The 19,927-nt window shown below is 36.5% G+C and overlaps 1 long non-coding RNA gene across 3 annotated transcripts in view; it reads right to left on the reverse strand.

The window, feature by feature from the left end:
* The window catches only part of LOC141506606 (uncharacterized), a 226,245-nt gene that overhangs the window by 56,356 nt on the left and 149,962 nt on the right, over nt 1-19,927 (reverse strand). For all 3 annotated transcript variants that reach the window (XR_012473923.1, XR_012473924.1, XR_012473925.1), the window contains one exon: nt 17,416-17,501. This is a non-coding gene — a long non-coding RNA (uncharacterized LOC141506606). The remainder of the gene's footprint in view (nt 1-17,415; nt 17,502-19,927) is intronic.

The raw sequence follows: 19,927 nt of genomic DNA on the forward strand, positions 1-19,927 counted from the left end.
ATCAAAATTTTTATAAGTACCATCCTACTTTGATTACTACTTTGAAGTATAATTTAAAATTTTAATTTTAAATGCTTCCTTCCTATTTTCAAAAATTATTATTCTTTGAAATTCAACTTTTTGTTGTTCCATAGGAATGTTGCTATTTTTTCTAGTTTTAGAAAGAATTATTTTGAAAGTTTGAATGCTGTAACATTGAAGACTTCTAGTGAGGATCAACCCAGGACCTAGTGAGATAGCCCAATCCATTCTTAGAATGCTGATTCATGTAGTTTTACCTTATATCTTACAACTTTACTGACATTATATCAATTAATTTTGACTCTTAAAGATTTTCTAAGATACACTATCATATCATCTTCAAAAATGATATTTTTGTTTTCTCTTTGTCTCTGCTTATTATTATTATTAGCAATTTAAAGCATTTTTATTATGGCTATTAATAACATTTTTCTTGCCCTGAAAACTACCTTGTTTACAGCCTTCAACTTTTTAATGGTTAGGGAATGATTCTTATTGTAATAAATTTGAATCACATTCTTGTTGGGTGGAGGTGTTGCAAGGCAAGGGCGTTAAGTGACTTGCCCAAGGTGTCACACAACTAGGTAATTGTTAAGTGTCTGAAATCAAATTTAACTTGGGTCCTCCTGACTCCAGGGCTGGTGGTCTATGCACTGCACCACCTAGAGCTGCCCCTTGAATCATATTCTTAACAAATCTTGAATGAAACTTCAAGCTCAGATTTTCTGCTTACAAATTCAATATTTTTTTCTACCCTGGCAGTCTCACAAGTATCAGTAAATATGATGCCTGACTATGGAGTGCATATTGTTATGTGCTTGCTAAGTTTATAGAAAGAAATTAAGCAAGAATGACAGGAAAAAAGACAGTAACAGAGGAAAAAGAAAATATTTCAGAGATTTTGTTTCCTGGCCACAAAAATACAATCACTACAACTTTACTGTGCTTTTCCATGCAGCAACAAAGGAACAGATGAGACTCTAATTCCTACATTCCAACATGAGCTTTCTTAAGTAATCTCTGAATTATAGGATCAAAGGATTTATATTTGAAAGGGACCTTAAAAGTCTTCTGGTTACAAAATAACAGAATCTCGTATTTGAAAGAACCTCTATTGCCATCTAGAACCTAGAAAAGAAACCCTCTGTAAGATCACCAAGTGGCTGTTCAGACTCAGATTGAGGACTTCTGGTGAACATGAACCCATAACCTACCAAGGAAGCCCATTCCACTTTCAGAGAGCTCTATTTATTAAGAATATTTTTCCTTACATTAAATTCAAATTTACTTTTCTGCAATATCCACCCATTTCTCCTAAACAGAACAAGCCTAATTTTTCTCACACACAGCACTTCTAGATAGTTAATAAGTATCCCCCAATCCTTGAATTGATCCTTTTATGGTATGATATCAAGATCCTTGACTTTTTGGTCACTATCCTTTTTATATGCTCCAGTTTATAATGTCTTCACTGAACTAAGGATCAGAAAGGGCAAAACCTTTTCAGAAAAAAGCTAAGTGTATGTATACATCCATGGAGAAAAAGAAGTACCTTTCCAATGGAGTTCTCCATTCTGTAGTTTCATGCTATTGAAGGATTGGTGAATTGACTGGGGACTGTGTCTTTACAAGAGACATGATTAAACAATTGAATGAATCAGTACTGCCAAAATGCATATCCCTGGACATAATTCCCTTGTATGTGGTGTCTTCTCTTATTATAAGTCTCTAAAGGCCAAGAACTATCTGATTACTTGCATCTATGTCCCTATCACTCAACACTGGAACCTAATAAGCACTTAATAAATGCTTTTCATTTTCATTTTATTTCATGCACTTTGACCCAGTGATCACTGAGCATATGCCCCAAGAAAGTAAAAGATGGAAGCAAAAGTTCATTATATGCCAAAATATTCATAGTAATACTTTTTATGTTAGCAACAAACTGGAAACAAAGTGGATGCCCATATATTGGACAGTGATCAAAAATAAAATCAAAAACCTGTTTTATTCAGGAAAAAAAGAAGTTCCCTTCCAGATCTTCAATAATCTTATGAAAATTAAGAGTTCATATGAGTAAGTTTGTAGAGTGCAATGAGCTGCACAAGAGCATCATACACAGCAACCATTACTTTTTTAACTCAAAACACATTAAATTTTTTAAAGGTTCTAAACTAAAAGAAAGCTGAATTCTGAATAACTAAAAAAATCAATATCAGTCCTGACAATAAGTAATGAGCCATACCTTCTTCCTGTCAACAGAGATGTAAAGGACACGAGCAAAAAGTTGTATAATTTGTCATCCATACATTTTATGGGGTGTTTTTATTTAACTTTTTCTTTGTTACAAAGAATATTCAACTTCAAATGGGAAGGAAGTAGATGGATCTATTTACTGAGATGATTATGACAAAAAGCAAAAGGCATCAATAAAATCTATTTTAAAATAAAATATTTTGTAAATGTAGCTCCCCCATTTCTTGCAACAAGTTTCTTTGATGAAGATCTGATATTTGAGATTTATAAGAAGTTAATTCAAATTTTAAATAGGCATTCCTCAGAAGATAAATGGTCAACAGGCAGTTTTCAAAGAAAGGAATCCAAGTTGTGGAAAAAAATGCTCTAAACCAATAATAATTAGAAATCTATGCATTACAGTGACTTTGAAGATCTGTGTCCTACCCATCAGATTTGCAAAGATGATAAAAAGAAATATAACAGTTGTTAGAGGGCTGTGGAGAAAGAGGCACACTAATGAATTGTTAGTGTAGCTATGAATTAGTCTAGCCATTCAGGAAAGTAAATGGCAAATATGACCAAAATTTATTAAACTAAAATTTATTAAATTTTGATTCAACTATGTTCCTAAACTGATACCCAAAAGAGATCAAAGAAAGAAGAAAAAGACTTATGTACAAATATGTAATGAAATATTATCATGCCTTTGAGAAGTAATGAAAAAGTTTCAGAAGAAACAAAGAATTTCTGTGAATTGATGCAGGGCAAAATGAGGAAAATTAGAGGAAAAATTTACACATTGACAGTAATATTATAATGAAAATAACTTTGGAATACTTTAGAAGTCTGATCTCTGCTATGATAAGCCACGAGTCCAGAGGATGGAAGAATAATCATAGCACCCATCAGAAAGGTGATGTACTTAAAATGGGGAATGAGACAGTCTTTTTTGGACATCTTCATTGTAGAAATTTTTTTTTCCAAACTATTTTTTTTGTTCTGATGGTTTTTCCTATTGTTTTTATTATGGGGGATGGGGGAGATAGTTGTAAATTCTTATAAATATGGATGAATGAATAAAGTAACAAAAAATGTATCCAACAGAACATAATACTCCATATCTGGAAAAGTAGGACACAGTGTAGAGAAACTATCACCTCCCTAGTCCCAGACATTATGCCTCTTTTAAAATAATCTAAGTTAATATTGGGGTTTTTTTGGCTACAACATTGTTGATTCATAGGGTACCTTCAGTTCATTAAAACCCCCAGATTTTTCCCTATAAATTATTATCTAACCATACTTCTCCTTTTGTATATTTGTGAAGTTCATTTTACAACTAAGTTTTAGTCAAATGTAATTAAAATATCTTTCAAATGTCACACAAAGCTCTCATTTCTATAAATGAGGAAACTGAGTTTCCCAGAGAAATTAATTGAATTGCCAATAACACCGTTATAGAGTCATCATCTATTGAATTATGTGGTACGTACAATAAGAGGTGCCAATGTATAGAGAAAGGAAAGCTTCACCACAAGAGATTAGAGTTAGAAATCTGGTGATGTCATAGTTGAGTCATTTCACTCCTATTCAATTTGTCTAGGCAAAAAATACTGGAGTGGTTTTCCATTTCCTTCTCCAGATCATTTTACAGATAAGGAAACTGAGGCAAAATAACACCTAGAGTTATACAGTTGGTAAATGTCTGAGGCTGGATTTGAGCTCAGGTCTTCCTGACTTCAGGTCCAGTAGTCTAACCAGTGTGCCACTCAACTCACCTTCACCAACACCCTACTGTAAAGCTGTGCTCCTTGGAAGGTCTCCTCCATATATAGTGAACTAGTTTTCATTTTAAATTGTCTCCTTTCTCATTCCCTTTATGTTCCTGCAATAATGAAGAACTGAGTCCTTCCTGGTGACACAGCTCCCCTCACCTACTGATTTCACCCACAACCCCAATTTACTGTTCCTGGAGGAATCTAAATACTCTTCCTCCAGCCCAGCCCCAATTACCATTTACACTTCCAGGTTCTTCCTCTACTACTATCACTCAGGAACCTGTACTCCTTTGAAGTTTATTCAATTCATATTTATTACCCAATAAAGAATCTGGTAGATATTATCTATCAACTTCTAGGAAATTCAACTTCCCTGAGTTCAGTATCTAGCTCACAGTCTCTCTCTCTTTGTCTACTCCTGCACTCACTGATAATCCCTCATACATATAGCCTACACATTCCTTAGTTTAGTCCTTTTCCTTGATCTCCTCCTCCACCCCACTTCTTTGACTTTGCCACCACCCACAAAATTTCTACTTCTATGTTCATGAACTCTGAAATTCCTGATATATTTGTAGGTGATGATAAGAGCAAGGGTATGAGGTAAAGTTGAGGAGAAGGTCATTGTAAATGACTAAGTTAAGGAACAGGGAGATTGGGGTATTTGAGGGCATATCAATATGTATGCCAAAAACATAATGAAAGGGATAGGGAGTTTGGTGGGGTTTAGTTGAAGGAAAAGGGAATAAGCTTTCATCACCCAAGGACTGAAAATAGGTTTTGACCAATGGCAGTAGTGGGGTTCAGAATCACTAGAGTAAGGGCAGAATGAAATGTTATGTTAAACACTGAGAACTTATTGCAACTAGGTTATCATTTCCTATAGGGATCTATAGGGAGTGGAGTAGTGCCAGGATATCAGAGAACTGTATAAAACTATAAAAAAGGATGAGCAGGGTGGTTGATACTGGAGATTGTTTGACTGGGAACAAGGGAGCTGGTTTTTTAATTATGAATTTCATATATTTTATGTAATACATTTATATATTATTTCTTGTAACACATAATAATGACACATACCTTTATAGTTCTGAATAGTTCATTGGACAATAGATTAGGAAATAGAGGGAATCTTAGTGGTTATCTATTCCAACACCTTAATTTTAAAAGAGAGTTTAAGTGAGTTGTCAATGAATACACAATCCATCATCTATTTAACCACTGAGCCAGTCAACTTGTAGAATTATAGGTGAACAGAAAGTATATCTAGAAAACAATGGATTTTCTGCTCAGAGAGGGGGAAAAAGTTCATTTAAGTTAGCAATCAGAATAGATTTTATAAGAGTGAAGTGTTTGTATTTTAATGGGAGTGAAAGAAGACACAAGCATTTCTTAAGAACTATAATATCATTAAGGATCACAGGGGGAGTCAAATAAGATTCAGTATCTAGCAGTGATTTTTGTTTCATTTTAATGATCTCAAAATAAGAAAAGAAAATGAAAGGATGAGAGATCTAGCAGGGAGAGAAAGGGAGAAAAGAAAGGGTCACTTATTCCACATAACTGGGAAAGCAAGCAAAAATGAAATAGGGGTGGAGAGGAAGCAGCTTTCACTTCAACTTCACTTGCTTTAAGTCTTATTTATCCAAGGGATTATAAGCAGAAGAAATTCTAATTTCAGAGAGGAGAATATGAGAAGGATTTTAAAAGTATGGAAAGGAAGGAGGCAGATATAAAGAACTAGGAAACCTGAGTTCAAATCTAGCCTCACATACTTACTAGCTAGGCAAATCATTCAAATTCTTTCTTAGTTTCCTCTTCTGTAAAATAGGGCTAGCAACAGCATGTAATTCCCAATGTTGTTGTATTACTATATAATAGTTCTTAAGGTACTTTATGATACTAACTCATTATCATCATAAACATTCTAATTTATTATTATTATTATTATTATTATTATTATTATTATTATTATTATTCAACTCAATGAGGCAAACAGGGAAAGGGAAAAGGTGGTGGAAAAGTTGGACAATACTTCCATGGTTTCATAAGAAAAACAAATCCTAAATTCTGAAAGGGGAACATGAGAAGGATTTTCAAAGGAAGGAAAGAAATGGTAAGAATCTGTGATAATGATGTGAGTGGGGGAAAGAGAAGTATAGAATGATCAAAGTATTTCATTCAAGGATAGAGTATTGGTGCTGAGCACATTTCTGTTCTATACCCCCTTCTATGTTAAAAGGAAATAGAGAGGGAAAAAAGAAAAATATAAAAGAAGAGGATGGAAGTAAATGTAAAAAAATCTAAGTTTTGTATAAATAAATACAATGTAGCTAAGCAGTTAATGAGGAAAATCATTTTATAGCAAATTTTTCTGATAAATGATTTTCTAATCATTTTCAAGAAATATAAAGAACAGATTCAAATTTATAAAAATAAGAGCCATTCCCAAATTTATAAATATTCAAAGTATATGAACAGGAATTTCTCAAGCAAATAAATCTAAACCTTCTATAGCCAAAAGAAAAAAAAATGCTCCAAATCACTAATAATTGGAGAAAATCAAATTGAAGAATATCTGAGGTCTCACATGAAACAATCATATTTGGCAAAGTTGACAAAAATGAAAATGACAAATACTGGAGGAGCTACAGAATAATAGGTACATTGAGGTACTGTTGGAATAGTTGCAGATTGTTCCCACCTTTCTGGAAAGTAATTTGGGACTATATTCAAAACGTTACTAAAATGTTCATGTCCTTTAGTGATACCACTACTATGCCTAAGAAGATCAAAGATAAAGGAAAAGATCTTAAGAGAAAACTGTAACAGCTCTTTTTCCTGTGACAAAGAAATGAAAATTAAAGGGAAGTTCATCAACCAGGGAAACATTTATAAATTAGAGAATATGAATATAATGGAGCACTCTAGTACTTTAAAAAATGAAGAAACAGTTTTAGTGATATCTGTGAGCAGAATCAGGAAAGCAATTTATACTCTAACATCAATACTTTAATCATAAACTTCTTGAAAAAAACACTTGAAATACTTCCAAACCTCTGATCAATAAAACAATCAATTATGATTCAGAAAAATTGATAAGGAATAATATGATCTTCCTCCAGCAAAGAAGTAATATGGACTAATATGCAAAATGAGACACAAATTTGCACATGGCCAATGGAGGAATTTATTTTGATCAACTTGGGTGATTTATTAAAAAGTCTTTTTTCCTCTATCAGTGGGATTAGAGTTGGGAAAGGAAGTATGAAGGAGGAAAAACATAAATGCCTGATAATTTTTTTAAAAAAATAAATCCAAGAAAAAAATTAGGTGCTTCAAAGGATCCTAGGAGCCACCCGACTGAGATTCTGAGAGACAAAGGTAATACAAGATTTTGAAATCATTCTACCATTAATGTAAATGCCCTAAAGAGAAAAGAGTGACAACCAAGAGTGGATTTAAGGACCCAGAGCAGAGCTGAACTAAGGATTCATCTGTTAGTCAGGTACTAATTGGGCTAAGTCAGAGTCCACCCTCCCTGCCACTAATCAAAGTGGTAAAGGAAAGGAACAAGGAAGAGAATAGGGATTTATTAAGTAACTACTATGTCCTAGGGACTGTGTTAAGTACTTTATAAATATCTCATTTGATCATCATAATAATCCTATGAAGTAGATGACATTATTATTTCCATTTCACAGTGGAGGAAAGTGAAACAAACAAATAGAAAATGATTTCTCCAGGATTACATAGCTAGTAAGTGTCTAAGGTCAAATTTGAACTCAGGTCTTTCTGACTCCAGGCCCTGTACTCTATCCACTATAATACCTAGCTGCTATAAAGAGGAGAGTTTGCAATAATAGCTTCAAAATAAATATTACTTTGGAAAAAATAATTAATATTTAACAGTTAAATTGGGTAATAGTCATGGGCACTTAACAATGATGAACAAAACTAGTTGAGATTTGAGTCAATGGCAATGAAAAAACATACCCCAATTCTCTAAGGAGTACCCCCTAGAACTCTGAGGGAGATGTAGCAAACTCAATCTGGGAGAGTGAGATCAAAACAAATCCTTCAGACTATAGACTTTTTGGTGCATCCTCTAAGCCTTTCCACCTGGAATGGCCAAAGTTCTATTATACTTTTTTTACATAACCGTCAATAACTCAAAATCAAAGTGGAATACTCTAATTTAATCATAGGAGATGGGCACAGAAGAGCTGAAAGCATTTATTTCTCTCCCTGTTCAAGTAGAATATAAGCATCTTGAGGGTGAGGATTGTTTCATTTTTTTGTCTTTATATCACTAGGACCTCAAGCAATAGATAAATAACTGAACTCAAAATCAGGAAGACCTGAGTTCAAATCCTACCTCTACTGGTTGTGTGACCACATGCAAATCATTCTGCCTCTCAGTTATTGTTCAGTCCTTTTAGTCATGTACAACTCTTCATAACTCCATTTGGGGTTATATTGGCAAAGAAACTGGTGGCTTGTCTTTTGACTTTCTTGTATCTACAATACTTAGCAAAGTGAATGGTACAGAGCTGTTGCTTATTCAATATTTATTGACTCACTGACATTGAGTTATTGTCAAAATAGGCACCTACCTAAATGTAGTTCAACTCCAAATCCAGCACCATGCTGCCAGATCAGATGTATTTCTATCTCCAATATCTAAATGGGTTTACTTCTCTTATCTACTGAAAAGACCAAAGGCAGCATTTCAGTAGGTTGTGTGAATAAATTCAAATAATCCTGTCTGCTAAAGCAGTTGAATTTGATGTATGGTGTAGACCCAGGCTAGGACATAGGAGTCAATTATTCAGAGGACCAACTCAGAGACCAAAAGTCAGCCCAAAGGGTTAAACCTGACCTGACCTTCAATTCCCCTTTATTTTCTAAAGGAAATTTGTTAAAAAAAAAAAAAAAAAAAAACCCAGCAATGTTCCTGTTGAAAGCTAGAAGGATGGAGAGATCTACAGAGAATCAGAGATAGAGGTTGGTCATACCACTGTCTTTCCCTCCACAAGTCATAACTATGTTTGAACAGACTTTGTCAAAGTGTGGATTATGTAAATAAGTATTTAGGGACTTTTTAAAACACAGATTATTCACCCAATTAACTCTAATGGCCCCTTGGAGCTGTGAGAGGCTATTGTGTAAACACGAGGTGCTGAGGGGTTCTAAACCATAGGATTTCCTCATAGACTACATTTACAAGTCCACAGTAAAAACTCCCTCTGGGCTCCAACTTGGCAGATAAGTTCATTGCTCGTGAGGGAATTCTTTTCCAAAATTCTGAAAAGGAGAAAAAAAAGGGGAAAAAAGGAAAAAAAAGAAATGGTTCCTTTTTTTAAACCAACCAGGCAAATGGATACATAAAGATCTCAAATATAATGTTTTTATTTGCAATAAAATGTATATTATATGACATATAACATCTGTGGCCTCTGTCATCCTTTCTTTTCCCCTTCCATTGGGAGAAATCACAGATTTTCTTCAACAGCCACTTCCAATCAAATATTCTAAATGTTTCCTGTTGGATACAAAGTTTGGGGCCTGAGCTCTACACAAGGCCCAACCCCCAGAGTCGGCTGACCTCCCAGAACTATCTGGAGAAACCTCTGTAAAGACTGGTTCTGTATTAGGCAAGAGGCCCCAGGTTGAGAGGCAAGAAATACTGGCCTGGTACTGGTAAATTCCAAACGCTGACAGTCATTTAGAGTCACTTTTGGAAAATGTCTTGTGGACCTCTCCAGTGAAAAGCACTGAGAGCAGAACAAAGTTAACTATCCCTGATATTTTCCAAAGGAGAAAAATTTTGAAGAAATAATGCCTCACATTGATGAAATTGGTCCCTGGTTATGTGGGAAGAGGAATTAAATTCCCACAGAAAAAGATAAAGGCAGCTACCAATTCACCAACCCAGACAATTCTATCAACTAATCAATCAAAAAAACCTACACACACACACACACACACACACACACACACACACACAAACACACATTTCCTTAAAAATCATAAGATCAAAGATTTAGAACTAGAAAGTGCTCATCTTTATGGATGAAGAAAGTGAGAGCAGAAGAAGTTAAAAGACTTGTCCAGTGTCACTAGCAGTAAATACTAACAGTAAATGGAATAGTTTAGATTTAAACCCAGATTCTCTGATGTCATAGCTAGTGTTCTTTCCATTGTGGCATTTTTCTATCTCTCTGACAAAGAAGTTTGTGAATCAGTACTTATCTTAGTTAAATTTAAAGTAAAGAAGACTGCATATAATCAGTTTCTTAGACAAGTTCATAGAAAGAAGAAAATAAAGTGCTCTAATCTTGAAGAGCTTCCTAGAGGTGATAGAACCTGGGATGAAAGGATAAAATAATAAAAATTACTGGATGTAGAGAAGAGGAATTGTAAGAAGAATGTGGAAAGGAGCAAATAATATAAATTAAATCACTAAATTACTTCCTCATGAATTAGATTTAAATGAAGCAGAGAGAGTACAAAGTCATTAACCTCTAGAAGGAGAATGAATGTGATAATCAGATTATTTTAGAAACTAAGAATATATTTCATATACATACTTGAGACAAGAGATTCATTTAATTTTGGAAACTAACCCCAATAAAGCCTTACATTTATACTGTAATGCCAATGAAACAAGACAGTCAATATTTAAACATTATTTTAAAATGATCTTACAAAGAAACACAAAGCAAAATAATTCTAAAATATATCACACTAACCCTTAGCTGCTCTCCATCTTATCAAAGTGGCAAGCAGTAAAAGGGGGTAAAATTAAGTGCTGGCATTTCTGTGAAAAATCAGGTATACAACTTCATAATTAGGGGGGAGGGGAAAGGTAGGAAGGGGAAAGGTAGCAGGAAGGAAAGGTAAAAATTGATCTATTTGGAAATAATGTGGCACTAGGTATAGAGATACAGTATCTATACTTGTTGGTAGATGGGAACTGTGTTATAAAATATTCCTAACAACACTATTTACAGTAGCAAAACAAAAACAAATTTATGACCAATGAGAGGAATGATTGAACAAGTTATTACCCATGAATGATATTCTGCTATAAAATTACATAAAAATACAAAGATATATGGGAAATTTTAGAGGAAGTAATTCTGGATAGAAGAAAGTTAAAATGAAAAAATAGACACAGTTACTATAAATATCTAAATAAAGCCACAATAACCAACATAAAACTAAGAAATGCACAGAAAAAGTCAGAAAGGGTCATGGAAACAATTAGAGTAATTGTATTACTATCTTGTTTAAGTTAATATACTCAAGTACAAAAATGGATCTGTGATCTCACCTCTTCTTCTCCCTTCTCCTTTTCCCATTTGACATGAAGAAAAGGCCCTTCTTACCAAGTGAATTTTTCTCTACATTTACAACTGATACCATTTCATTCCATCTTCTTGAGCAGATTTTGTTCACAATCATGGGTGTCTCATGGGGAATCTATCTTGAACTTTCTTCCTCTTCTCCTTATATACTATATCACCCAGTGATCCCATGTATTAAATTATGTCCTATATGACAGTGATTCCAAAATCTATTTATCCAGCCCTAACTTCTCTCCTCATCTCCAGTGTCTCATCTCCACCTGCTTTTTGGTCATCTTGAACATGATGAAGAAACTTAATTAAGATTCAATAATTAAATTTTGGGTATATTGAGTTTAAGATAGCTCCATGACAATTCAAAATGGTTGTTGGGAATGTGTGACTAGCAAGCTTCTGACTTGGAGAGTCATTTGTATAGAAATGATAATTAAATACAAGCTAGATGATGAGAGGTTAAGAGTGAGAAAAGGGGGCCCAGGACTTAATAATTGGAACACCCACAATTAGGGGCGGTGATGGAGATAATGATCCAGCAGAGGGAAAAAAAAGTTGCCAGCAAGGAAGAAGAGAACCAAAAGGGAGTGTCACAAAAGCCTAGCAAGAAAAAAATACCCAAGAATAAAGGGCACCAGGGGACAAGGACAATCCTGCCATTAAGTGGGTAATAACCCTCTAATTTCATTGGCAACAGGGGGGAAAAGATAATCCTTTTGCAATGCTGCTTTTAGGGAACAGGGACAACATTAACAGTTCTTGACAAGTAGTGAGTTCCCTGTTACTTGAGGTCTACAAATAGAGGCCTGTCAGACATATTGTAAAGAAAATTCCTACTTAGGTTTTGGATGGAGTAGGTGATCTCTAAAGTCCCTTCCACCTCTGATATTCTGTTATTATTCCTTTAATAATGCTGATAATAACCACATTATAAAATGTTGTGGCAGTAAAAGAAAAATGCAATCTTATCCTCTCTGGGCAGTTTCCCTATCTGTATAATGAGAAGGTTAAAATTGATCATTAATGAGCTCTTTTCCAAATCTGTCATTCTGTTTCTGGGCCTATATATTCTTTATTCATCACTAGACAAAATGGAGGCCCTGATTTGATCCAGCATGTCCTAGGATCTTTAGAGTACCAAGGCCCTATATATCATAGGATTTTACAAAATGGATATTTACCCTTCAAACCTCCCAACATGGCCTTTCCCAGGTCTCTTTTATCTACTCCATGGCTTTTGGTTGTTACATAGGTTCTGAACCAGAAACCAGATGCATCAACAAAGTAGAAAAAAACAACAAAGTAGAAAAAAAAGAGACTGGAGAAGAGTGATAGGAATCTGAAGGTGCTGAGAACAGAAGGGAAATTTTAACAGGCTGAGATACATATGTGCAAATTATCACCTTATAGACAATAAGTAAAAGGAGATTTGATCCAAGCAAGAGAAAATGTGCTCAAGCTTATAGGGCTGAACATGGGAAGCATGTCCTATGGAGAAGAATTATCAAACAAAATGTACTAAGAAAGTACTTTGGGGATAAGGTTAAAGGACATTGTCTAATCAGTGGGAGCTGCATGACAAAAAGAACTGAGTCATTTAAAAGATGAGAGATAGAGAGATAGTTCCTTTAAATCAATATTCCTGTTTTTCCTGATTATTATTGGGTTGGGTTGGGTTGGATTGGATGATAGATTTTTCTCCAATTACTTTGGCAAAGAGAATCACATAATTTATTTAATAAGAATGTACATTTATCACATCCAATCCTGTCTCCCTTACAATGAAATAAGAGCAAAAAGCATGTCTTCTGCCTTTGGGGAGTTCACCTATCTAAAATCCAAGTGAGCCCAGGCTTTTAAACAGAACATGATGATTATATCATGAACACACACACATGCTCTAGATTGCCCTATGTATAAATACCTGAAGTAAAAGTTTTAGCTCTGAGATCACTTCAGTCAAATGCTAAGTATGGGAAATCATGTCTTTACAACCTTGAAGGCACAGTGAATGGGAGATGGTCATCATAAAAGGACCAGAAACCAGGGAAATCAAAGAGAAAAAGGAAGCAAATTGAAAAAAAAAAGGAGAGGAAATGGAACAAAGGCGTAAGATCATAAACTTAGAGTAAAAAGTAACATTAGAAGTTAATTATTCCAATCTTTTCATTTTACAAATAAGGAAACCAAGGTCCAAAGAATTAAAATACGTTTCCCAAGGTCACCCAATTAGTAAGGGGCAGAGTTGGAATAAGAATTTATTCTTTTTAATCCACATTCACCACTTTTTCTGCTACACCAGAAAAATGAAATATGTCATCAAAAGTAAGAAACATAAAAAATTCAGAGAAACTTAGGAAGACTTGAATATCTTGATATCAAGTAAAATAAGCAAAACCAGGGAATCACCTTATAACTACAATAATGTCAATGAAATAGTATTGAAAAACTTCAAAAGTCTTATCAATGTAGTAATTGCAATGTATTCAATGTCATGAGGGTTTATTGAAAATTATGGGAGATGGCGACAAGAAGGGATTGAGTCTTAGGAGCTCTCTGATAAAATTCGTCAGCTAAGGACTATAACTAAACTTTTGAGAGACAGAACCCACAAAGGGACCCAGTGAGGCAGTTCTCCTACTCAAGGTAACCTGGAAAAAGAGCAGAAAGGCTCTGCTCCCCGGGGTTGGAGAGGCGGCTGGCCAGAGGGGTGGCCCACCAGAGCCAAAGAACCTCAGCCTCCTGGAGGCAGCCCCAGGGCACTGGGGGGTCTCAGCTCACAGCAGCAGGGGAGTCTCCTCAGCTGCACCCCGAGGAGCACCGGGCACAAAGTGGGGGAACAGCAGGGGACCTCTGCCAGAGTGAGCATGTGGAGCCCAGCCCTCAGGGCACACAGCAAGCAGCATGGTCTTTCCCCAGCCCTGATCCAGGAAACAGAAACAGGCGGAGCCGGTAAGCAGGGCATGACCCCAATGAGCTGAGGGAGGGGAGTGAAGAGAGACTACCTAGCTCTGTCCTCTGCCCCTGAAACAGGACTCTGGGGCTCTGACCACATTCAGATCCTGACCACAGTCTAGCCCCCCCCCCCCATAGAACAGCAGCTCCCCCCCACATCAGCCCCTTGGCAGAGGGGGGCACTTATGGTCATTCACAGACCAGGAGGGAGGACAGAACCTCACTCACTGCGACCCTAGTGGGAGTGTCCCAAAAGCTCAAGAAACACCCCAAACCAGGCCCAGGCTGGGAAAATGAGCAAGCAGAGAAACAAAAAGAAGACTATTGAGAAATATTTTGTAAATGAGCCCAAGAAGGACCAAAATACTCAGTCTGAAGATGAGGAAGCACAAGCTCCTGCATCTAAAGACTCCAAGAAAAACAGAAATTGGGCTCAGGCTATGATAGAGCTCAAAAAAGACTTTGAAAATCACATGAGGGAGTTGGAAGAAAAATTGGGAAAAGAAAGGAGAGAGATGCAGGAAAAACATGAATATGAAGTCAGCAGCTTAGTCAAGGAAATCCAAAAAAATGCTGAAGAAAATAGCATGCTAAAAACCAGCTTAGGTCAAATGGATAGAACAGTTCAAAAAGTTATTGAGGAGAAGAATGCTTTAAAAAGCAAAATTGGCCAGATGGAAAAAGAGATAAGAAAACTCTCTGAGGAGAACAAATCCTTCAGACAAAGAATAGAATTCAGGGAGATTGATGAGTTTATGAGAAACCAGGAATAAATACTTCAAAACCAAAAAAATGAAAAATTAGAATAAAATGTGAAATATCTCATTGAAAAAACAACTGATATGGAAAACAGACTTAGGAAAGATAATTTGAAAATTATTGGAATACCTGAAAGTCATGATCAGGAAAAGAGCCTTGACATCATTTTCAAAGAATTACTACAGGAAAATTGCCCTGATATTCTAGAAGCAGAGGGCAAAATAGAAATGGAGAGAATCCACCAATCCTCCAGAGAAAGAGATCCCAAAAAACCAACCCCTAGGAATATTATAGCCAAGTTCCAGAACTCCCAAGTCAAAGAGAAAATATTACCAGCAGCCAGAAGGACACAATTCAAATATCGTGGAGCTGCAGTCAGGATCACACAGGACTTAGCAGCAGCTACATTGGAAGCTCGTAGGGCTTGGAATACAATATACCGGAAGGCAAGAGAGCTTAGAATGCAGCCAAGAATGAACTACCCAGCAAGGCTGAATGTCCTCTTCCAGGGAAAAAGATGGACTTTCAAAGAACCAGGGGAATTTCAAAGGTTCCTTTTGGAATGGCCAGAGCTGAACAGAAGGTTTGATCTTCAGATACAGGACCCAGGTGAAGCATGGAGATTGGAGGAGAGGGGCTAAATATGAGGGACTTAATGAGGATGAACTGCATGTATTCCTGCATAGAAAAATGATACTGATAATACTCATATGAACCTTCTCAGTTAATAGAGCAGGTAGAGAGAGCTTTTATATTTGAAGCACAGGAGAAAGCTGAATTCGAAGATAAAATATGGTGTAAAAATGGAGTCAATAGGAAAAAAAAGGGAAATGGAATGGGAGAAAGAAAAAGGAGAGGGGGAATAGTCCAAGATATTTCACATAAGATTTTTTATAGCTCATTGTAATATGAGCTATTGCAATGATATGGAAGGGGGGAGGCAAGGGGGAATGAGGGAAACTTTGCTCTCATCAGAGATGGCTAGGAGAGGAAACAGCAAATATACTCAATGGGGTATAGACATCTGGAGTAAGAAGGAGGGGGGAGCAGGGGGAAGGGGTGGGGATGTAAATAAAGGAGGAGCGCATGGACCATGAGGAGAGAGTGGCCAGATATAACACATTTTCTTTCTTACTTCTTGCAAGGGGCTGGGAATGGAAGGCCTGCCGAGGACCACAGGGCCAGGTGGATTCTGGGCCTAAGGGGTGGTATGGGGGCTCAGGGCTTCTTGGCCCTGGGACCAGGGATCTGTCTGCTGCGCCACTCAGCTACCCTACAGCAGAGTCATAGTGAAAGGAGAGAGTAAATAGAGTACATGGTAGTGGATAAATAAGAAAGGAGGGAGTTGCGATCAGCAATGGCAATGGTGGAAAAATATGGAAATAACTTTTGTGATGGACTTATCATAAAGAATGAGATCCACCCATGGCAGATTTGTTGGTGTTGGAACAAAGACTCAAGCACATTTTTTGTTATGATTATTTGTGGGAGGGTGCAGGGCAAGTAGGGCTGGATGGCCTGCCTGGGGCCACATAGCAGGGTGATCTTTGGGTGTCTGAGTCCGGATTTGGACCCAGGTGCTCCTGGCTTAAGGGCCAATGCTCTGTCTGTCACCCAGCCACCCCTACTATTATTACTATTTTATTTTATTTTGGGTATTTTAATTTTTTCCTCTCCCCTTTACTTTTTTCGCCCAAACAAGTCTATCTATATTCATGGGGGAGGAGGAGGGGTATTTTGTTTACTTGTAAACAAGAATATTTTATTAATGTAAAAAAAACATTTGTACAAAATGAGAATAAAAAAATAAAGAAAAGAAAGAAAAGAAAAAAGAAAATTATGTCAAAATTTGGTTGCCCAGAGAAGTTTATCAATATTGTAAATCAGTGCCATGGCAGCATGCATGCCTGAGTTCTGAATAGTGGACAATGCTCCCAAGAGTTCTCAATCACTAATGAAGTGAAACAAAGAATTTTTTTAACATTATGTTTTCAGTGGTGTTATCAAATGCCTTTACTGAGGATGAACATAGCCTCAAGGTCAGCTACTACACTGATGGCAAATTCCTCAACTTGAAAAGGCTACAAGCCAAGACCAAAGTGGAGGAAGTGTTGGTGCATGACCTTCTGATTGCAGATAAATGTGCACTCAATGCAGCCTCTGAAGCTCATTTTGGTCTAACAATTAACACAAAGAAAACACAAATGGTCCATCAGCCAGCACAACACTATCCTTTTGTGGAACTATTGGTTACAGCAAATGGAGAAGTTTTGGGTACTGTGGACAAGTTCATTTACCTTGGTAGTGTCCTTTCCAGGGAGGGTCACATTGATAGTGAGGTTAACATTCACATTGCCAGAGCTAGCTCAGTATTTGGGTGGCTCTGAAAGAAAGTATGGAGAGAAGAGTTATTAGACTGACCTCCAAACTGAAGGTTTTTTGTGCCGACCTCACTGCTGACCTCACCTGGTAGGAGAAGCCACCAGACACTGAAGTCCTTTCTTGAGCTAAGCTACCTAACATTTCAACATTACTACAATGGGCTGGACACATTGTTAGAATGACAGATGTACACTTGTCCTAATATATAAAAGGTCATAGAATATATGAACAGTTCTCAAAAGAAAAAAATCAAAAACCTAAAACCAAGAAGAGACAAAATATAGAAAGAAAACTACAGATCATTATCCATAAAGACCATTGATGTAAAACTTTTAAATAAAATAATAACAGGTATTCTATAATGAAATATTAGAAATATAATACACTGTTACATGGATTTTTTACCAAAAAGCAAGGTTGGTTCAAACTGAGGAAGACTATAAATATAATAAGTCACATTAATAATCTAAATAACTTTTTAAAATATAGACATATCAGTGGATGCTAAAAAGATTTTGATAAAATCCAACATTGATTTTTATTTACAACTCTAGAAATGACAGGAAAATGAACCATTTTTAGTATAATATTTCTCTAAATTCAAGAACAAAATATTAATATATTGAACAAAAGTTAGAGGTATGTCCAATGTGATCAGAGGAAAAGCAAGGATGCCCACTGCCACCACAACTATTTAACATGGCTCTGGAAAACACTAGTTATAATAATATGGAAATAAAATCTATATCAGATTTCTTGCCATCAAGGGTTGGGAGGATGGAAAGGAGGGAAGAAGAAAAATGTGGAACTAAAAACCTTACAGAAAAACAAATGCTGAAAATATCTTTGCTAGAAGTTGAATTCTAGCTAGAGAAATTAAGCAAGAAAAAATTGAATCAATTAGCATAGGTAAAGAAGAAACTAAATTATCACTTTTTGAAGAATTATTATGATGATTTACTGTAAGGGAGTGTTGTGTGTGGAAGTACTGTAAAATTTCATCACCTGGTGTCCTCTAGCACCAGAGCATTATTTACTGGTGGATTGTAGACTGCCACAGGAGTGGGAGTGGACTAGAGCCTGGGGAGGATATTTAAACACTGGTATTTGGTCTAATAAACAGAGATCTGGGAGATCAAGGAGATCTTGGAGAACTTGTGATCCTTATCTCCCACCCCTTCAATGTTCATCTGGGTAAGGATAAACTAACCAGCAGGAACCTAACACTTCCTGAGCAGCTAGTCTAAAAGGAACTTAACAAATGGTGCCCAAACAGGGACACAAAGGCGGAGCTATCTGAGTGGAGTCCAGCATAAGGACCAGCAGATACAAGCAACATCTAGGTGACATCCTAAAGCAGAAGTCTTCAGAGAAGCTAACAGGTTGATTGTAACCATGGGACTGATTTTAAGGAAGTTGGAACAAGGTGTAAAGTGAAAGCAAGAAGAAACAAATAAGTATTTAGCATTGAGGAGCCCACAGGAAGTACAGTCTTCAAGGTAGCACCTTAGGGTATGGAGCTTCTTCCTCAGCAGCATTCCATACCAACATCATGAAGAGGATGCAGGGGACCTGCTTGCTGTTCCTTTTGGCCATGGCTGCCAGCCTGACTACACTATATATGCTAAGCTCAACCCAAACCCCTAAACCTACGGTCAACTTTAGATACTCTTCCTTGGTACCGCAGACCCTGATGCTGACTCTCACACCTACAACGAATTCCACTTCAGAAGCCACAACAAATTTCACTCTCCAGCCTACAACCAAGCACACCATGACTCTTGTTCCAGCACCAGAAAGCCATGAAGCACACACTAACTGTACTTCCTGTGTTGAGAGCAAAAATGTCACATGTTATTGGACAGTTTGGAATGGTGTTGACTACTGCTCAGAAAAATGCAACAACTCCAAAATGAACTGTTGTCAACAACTCAAGTAATTTCAAATGTTCTCTCTCATTCTCTGCTGCTCCTACCTTCTGCAGAGGGAGGTGGGGAGGGAGAAGGGAAATCTTTTTTAGAATTTCGAAACTTAAACTTATATCTCAGAAGTATGCATGTTTCACTACAGGAAGAGCAAAAACCCCCCAAAAATTATTTTAGAAATCAAGGGACCTCCATGCCTTCTTCCTGGTTGGGGGGGTGGGCAATAAGTGTTTGATTCAGAAACTTCATGAACAATTAGTTAAGAAAAAAGGGGAAAGAAGACTTTTTTCTGGGACTTTCATCTGTTAATGGAGCCTCTGTTTATGTTTAGTATTTTGGTGTGTTATATGTGCATATGTGTATTTAATTATCAATAGGACATTTTTCACATCTCTATTACTGGCCTGGAGAGGTGGGAAACTGTCTCTATATTCTGAGATCTGGTACTGGCCAGGGTACTAATCTCAGCTTGGTAAATATGTGCCAAGAAAGTTGTTTCTGT

This window comes from Macrotis lagotis, chromosome 1 (assembly GCF_037893015.1).
Source record: "Macrotis lagotis isolate mMagLag1 chromosome 1, bilby.v1.9.chrom.fasta, whole genome shotgun sequence".
NCBI lineage: Eukaryota > Metazoa > Chordata > Mammalia > Peramelemorphia > Peramelidae > Macrotis > Macrotis lagotis.